This window comes from Cnephaeus nilssonii (genome assembly GCF_951640355.1).
Source record: "Cnephaeus nilssonii genome assembly, chromosome: 4".
Taxonomy (NCBI): domain Eukaryota; kingdom Metazoa; phylum Chordata; class Mammalia; order Chiroptera; family Vespertilionidae; genus Cnephaeus; species Cnephaeus nilssonii.
Window position 1 is genome coordinate 109,467,992 of NC_137075.1, and position 6,521 is coordinate 109,474,512.

The 6,521-nt window shown below is 44.4% G+C and overlaps 1 long non-coding RNA gene across 1 annotated transcript in view; it reads left to right on the top strand.

Annotated features, from left to right (window-relative positions):
- The window catches only part of LOC307097879, a 431,535-nt gene that overhangs the window by 256,820 nt on the left and 168,194 nt on the right, over positions 1-6,521 (top strand). The window lies entirely within an intron of this gene.

The window sequence follows — 6,521 nt, forward strand, 5'->3', positions numbered from 1 at the left end:
TTAGAGTGTCCCCAATTGGGTAATCCTATGTATTGGGCTTAGTAATCAAAAGCAAGGATTTAAAGAGGGGAAAAAAAGAGAGAGTGAAAAGAGCCAGAATAAGTGTGTGAACTCCAGCGCTGCGGCACATGTCTGTGTAGTCTTTTTTCCCCTTGAGTCTAAGCAGCCAGTACACTGTTAAAATGTTTAGGCAACCCTTTTGCACCCAGTTCAGCTATGGGTTGCATTTTAGAGTTCCCTTCTGTTAGCAGCCTTGCGGATCCCCTTCCACATTCACGGATCACGCCAGCCCTAATGGCCGTGGACTTTTCTGGGCGCAGACTTGCCTGGATCCTCCAGCTCCCACTGTGCATGTTTCTTTCCTGCCCAGACCACAGACCTCACCTTATCCCAGGCAAAATCTGACCTTTCCTTGAAGAAGTGCAGAGCTCCTCTGAATCCTCCTGCTCACGCCACTTGGGGACCTGTGTTCCCTGGTTCGCAGCTGTTCGCTGGGTGCTGTTGCTGTATATTCCCAGGATTTTCATGATTTCGACAACATCCACTCTCCTCTTCAAGATAGTGTGGTCTTCGCGTCAGAGCCGGTCACTCCAGGAGGGATCCCAGGAGCATTGAAGGTTGCCTGGTCAAGGGAACCCCTTCCTGCAATCTGCCACAGTCCCCTGGAGTATAGCTGTCCCTCAACTCACAAACAAACACTCCCCATGGGACCACACATCTGCCCTTTGTTCTCTCATTGATGCACTATCTTGCAGTCTGCCTTCCCATTGGCAGCCATCTTCCTTCCTCATTTATCTCTTGTTATGACCTTCACTTTGAGGTCTATTTTGTCAGATATAAGTATTACTACCCCAGCTTTCTTTTCTTTTCTTTTCTTTTTTCATTTACATTTGCCTGAAAAATTTTCCATTCCTTTTCTTTCAGTCTGTGTGAGTCTTTTGCTCTAAGGTGGGTGTCTTATAGACAGCTTATATAAGGGTCATGTTTTCTTATCCATTCAGCTATCCTATGTTGTTTTATTGGAGTACTAGAGGCCCGGTGCACAAAATTCGTGCACGGGGGGCATGTCCCTCAGCCCAGCCTGCACCCTCTCAAATCTGGGACCCCTTGAGGGATGTCCGACTGCCCATTTAGGCCCGATCCTTGTGGTGGGATTGGGCCTAAACGGGCAGTCAGACATCCCTCTCACAATCCAGAACTGCTGGCTCCCAACCGCTTTCTTGCCTCCCTGCTTGATTGCCCCTAACCGCTTCTGCCTGCCAGCCAGATCACCCCCTAACCACTCCCTTGCTAGCCTGATAGATGCCTAACTGCTCCACTGCTGGCCTGATTGCCCTTAACTGCCCTCCCCTGCAGGCCTGGTCACCCCCAACTCCCCTGCCCTGATGGCCTGGTAACACCTAACTGCCCTCCCTTGCCAGCCTGGTCGCCCCCAACGGCCCACCTCTGCAAGCCTGGTTGCCCCTAACTGTCCTCCCCTGCAGGCCTGGTCCCCCACAACTCCCTGGTCCCCCCCTCCTCTGCAGGCATGGTTCCCCCCCAACTGCCCTCCCCTGCAGGCCTGGTCACCCCTAACTGCCCTCTCCTGCAGGCCCTGTCCCTCCCAACTGCCCTCCTCTGTTGGCCCAGTCACCCCTAACTGCCCTCTCCTGCTGGCCTGATCGCCCACAACTGCCCTCCCTTGCCAGCCATCTTGTGATGGCCATCTTGTGTCCACATGGGGACAGCCATCTCTGACCACATGGGGGCAGCCATCTTGTGTTGCAGTGATGGTCAATTTGCATATTACTCTTTTATTAGATAGAATTTGATTCATTTACAGTTAATGTTATTATTGACTAGAATCCCAGCGTGTCAAATTGTGCAGCCCTGCTGACCTATGCGGCCTCTCTGTGCTTGCAGCCCTGCCCACGCTTACATGCAGCCTCACTCACAGCCTTGCCCACCCACACTGGTGTCAAGTCCCCACCGGCGCCTGCGCACTCAGCCTCCTGGTGATCAGTCTTTGGTCATTCTGCCATGATATTTATGATAGAGATAGGCACTGGTTTGTTGCCATTTTTATTCTTTATGCTACATTCCTTTTTTCCTGTCTATTTCTTCTTTTTACAACAATTCCTTTAGCATTTCTTTCATTCCTGGCTTGGTGGTTATAAACTCCCTTCGCCTTCTTTTTTCCTGTGAAGCTCCTGATTTCACCTTCAATTTTGAATGATAGCCTTGCTGGATAGAGTACTCTTGGATTCAGTCTCTTGCTTTGCATCACTTTGTATACATTCTATTCCCTTCTGGCCTGATGTAATTCTGTTGAGAAATCAGTTGATAGTCTAATGGGAGATCCTTGTAGGCAACTTTCTGTCTCTCTCTGTCAGCTTTTAAGATTCTTGTTTTGTCATTGACATTTGCCAATTTAATTATAAAGTGTCTTGTTTTTTTTGTTTGTTTGTTTGTTTGTTGTTGTTGTTGTTTTTGGGGGGTTCATCTTGTTTGGGGCTCTGTGCTTCTTGGACTTACGTGACTTTTTTCTTCCCAAAGTCAGGGAAGTTTTCTGTCATTATATCTTCAAACAGGTTTTCTATTTCTTGCTCTGCTTCCTCTCCTTCTGGAATCCCTATTATGCATATGTTGTTCCAGTTCATGTTGTCCCAGAGCTCCCTTAGACTCTCTTCCTGCTTTTCAATTTTTTTCCAGTTGCTGCTCTGGTTGTTGTTGTTTTTTTTTCTACCTTGTCTTTTAACTCACTGATTCAGTCCTCAGCTTCTTTTACTGTTGAATCTTCCATTGTGTTTGTTATTGCAGCTATGTCATGCTTCTTTTCCTCTTGATTCTTACACATGTCGGTGAATTTCTCATCCAGTCATCTGAGCATCCTTATAACCATTACTCTGAATTCTTTCTCTGACAAATTGCTTGCCTACACTTTATTTAGTTCCTTTTCTGGTGATTCCTCTTTTTCTTTCATTTGGGGGTTGTTTCTTTGTCTTCCCACTTTAATGTTCCTTTGTAATTGTTTGACGTATTAGATAAAATTGCTAAGCCACCCAGATTTTTTGAATTTGTCTTACATAGTAGATAGATGTTTTGTGGGACCCAGTGATGCAGTCTCTCAGGTCTCCTGGGATAGGTGTTCTAGGGAGGACCCCTGCTTGAAATATTGGGTTCTCCTGATGTATTTGTGTCTTGAATGTTATTGTCCAATTTGTAGGTGGAATCTCATCTCAGGGTGTCTGATTATGAGGCTTGCTCCCTACCACGTTGTGCCAGCCATTGTGGAGGCTCTGATCGAACAGCACAAAATACAACATGTCAACACACAACACAGAAGGAACAGAACATGAATGTACACAAGACACCTATAACCCCAACAAAAGTGACCATCAGGGAAAAGAGGATTATTAAAGAGAAAATAGAGTAGATAGTGAGGAGGCAAAAAAGAAAGAATATGGGGAGAAAATATAACAAAACACACAAATAAACCAAAAAGGATAAACAAAAAATACCCTGAAAAATAAAAGGGGGAGGGGGGGTAGAATCTATAGATACAGAGCTTAAATAGAGAAAATGAGGTTAAGAAATTGGATGAATAAGGGAAGAGCCACAGTTTAGAATAGAGGAGGGAAAAGGAAATTAGAGGACTAGAAAAAAATTTTTAAAGATTTTTTTAAAAATTAAAAAGGGAGAATAGAGGAGAGAGCAGATAGGCCTAAATTTAGGAAGTGAAACAAGTTTTAAAAAAAGGAGAAGAGAAAAGAAAAAAAAATGAATAGTGAAGAAAAAGAAATGAGGAGAAATGGAGTAGGAACAGGGAAGAGGAAATTAGATATATGAATAAACCAGCAGAGATTAGAATAATAACATCAATACAGCAGACAAGATCCATTTTTGAAAAGTAGAAAAAAAGGAAGGAAAGAGGAAAACTAAGACAGGGAAAGGAGAAGAAAACGGGAGGAAAAAAGAGAAGTGAGGAAAGAAAAGGTACAAAAATATAAAAACAAAATACAATAAGATAAAATAAAAAATAATACAAAAATTAAAAATAAAGAAATAAAAACAGTGAGGTGTTGTTCACTTCAGCCGAGTTTTAACTCCCCATGGGAGCTGGCTGAGGACCCCACTCTTCTGTTCTGTCTGCTTATTCTGGGGTTTCTGTTAGGTGCTGAGGTGCTGACCACTGTTGGGCACTGTCTTTTGGCGTTTAGCACCAGCAACCTGCTTGAAGCTCCAAGGGATCCACAGGTCCTCTGCTCTGTCTGCACAGGCCTTGGATGCAAAGAAGCAGGGCCAATTTGCCCTCTTTGCCTGTCTGCCATCTGTCAGTCTTAATCACTCAAGTGTCTGTTTCTGACAGGGCTTTAGGTGGGGTTGGTGCTTTTTCACTTTCAGGGAATAAGATGGATGTTTTTTTTCCCTGATCCAGAGCTACTCCTCTGCGATGTGGACGAAAGGGTCCAAATGCTGACCTGACACTCAGAGACCTAAAGTAACCACAAAGGATGGTCTGAAATTAAACTTTAACTAAACGCAGTTATGGTGGGCAGTTACATCCTAGGCCAGTATCTTCACTGACAAGGTCAACCTTTTACCTTAACTGAACCTATCTGTCTTTTTGCATCTATGATAACATACCCTTGAAATGTCTGGGAAACTTGTAACTTCCCTTTTTCTGGAGCCCTTGGGGGCACAACCAAATGTGGTGGGCGTCAGGACAGATACCACAAATTCCTTCATTATCATGTTAATTGTTCCTTCACCCACCTAAGTATGTGTCCATCATTTTACTTTTTATCCAATCCCAGGGGTTTCCCATGTCTTTGCTTTATCCCACCTCCTTAATCTATCACCAATGAATTTCGTGTAACCCACCTATGTCCCTCCTTTGATTGCAATGTATAAATACAAATGTAACCCGTCATTCTCTGGAGCATTATCTCAGTTCGTTGAGGTTCTGCTTCCTGGCATATGTCGACAGTTTGGCTCAAAAAAACTCACAAAAATTCTATACAGGTTTCAATGTGTGTGTTTTTGTTGTTGTTGTTGTTTTACGTTAACAGCGAGTGGCCCAAAATATTATCTAGCCTAGGTTGGTCAGAGATGTTTGTATGGAGACCAATGGGATTGGCTGGCAACCTGGAGTTTTTATCAGTCTGGTTCCCAGAATGGTGACACTGGCTGGCCACTCCTCCAATTCAATCCCCAAGGGTTTCTTGGGACTATTCCCACCTGTAAGCTTGGCCTCTGCCTTTGTTTCCTCTGTAAAGCTCAAATTGCAGAGTGTGGCAGTCTGTATCACCTGCCTTGAGGCTACTTGTGAAAGGAGTTTTTAGGGGTAAAATAGGCAGGTTTAGGAAGTTTTAGGAATTAGGGGGTCCATGGGGAGAACCACAGGGCTGCAAAGCTGGGAGCTGACCCAAACTATACATTCAAAGAATAATAGAGTCGCAGAAGGTATACATTCACAGAATAAAGGAAAGGAAAACACTCATTCAGAGTGGAAAGAAGAAGGCCCAAAGGAATAGAAAAACAAAAGGGAGAAGTAAAGGGAAACATCCCAGAAGGTTTGAGCTCTGAAGCTTCTATAGTGACCAATCAGAGGGGATATCAAGACACAAAGAACTGCAGCCTTTATAAACTTAGAAAAAAAGGGACTTAGTGGGACTCTGTCCCCTTCCCCACATGGTAGTCTGTGCTTGTTTCTCAATAAATACCCATCTTTTCCCATACCACCTTTTGTCTGTGGTTTCATTCTTGGACTCCACCTGGACAAGAATCTGGGAAGCCATCATTGCATCCTGCCCAGGGGAACACCATGCCTTCCAGTTCAATGTTCGAGTTTCACTTGGATGTGCTATCTCTTCTGGGGAGAAATGGCCACTTAGGTTTGGAAGCTTAAGAACATCCCAATGCAGGACTCTGGGCCATGTCTCCCTGCCCTGCTTCCCTCCCCAGCCACTCCTCAGGCACCTCAAGTCTGTGCCTCTCTCCCTGTGCCAAAGCCTTGGGTGAGTGTTTGCAATTGCAAAGTCAGTGTTTTGGGTGTTAACGAAAAAAACCATTGAAACCTGTAAAGAATTTTAGTGAGTTTATTTGAGCCAAACTGTCAACATATGCCGGGAAGCAGAACCTCAATGAATTGAGATTATGCTCCGAAGAATGGTGGGTTACATCTGTATTTATGCATTGCCATCAAAGGAGGGACATAGGTGGGCTACATGAAATTCATTGGATAAAGTCAAATGGTGGGAAACCCCTGGGATTGGACAAAAAGTAAAATGATGGACACATACTTAGGTGGGTACAGGAACAGTTAACATGATAATGAAGGAATTTGAGGCATCTGTCCTGGCGCCTACCACATTTGGTTGTGCCCCAGGGGCTCCAGCAAAAGAAGGAAGTTACAAGTTACCCAGACATCTCACAGATATGTTATCTTAGAGGCAAAAAGGCAAATGGGCTCAGTAAAGAAGATCCAAGTTGATCTTTGTCAGGGAAGATAGCAGCCTAGGAATGACTGCCCACCATAA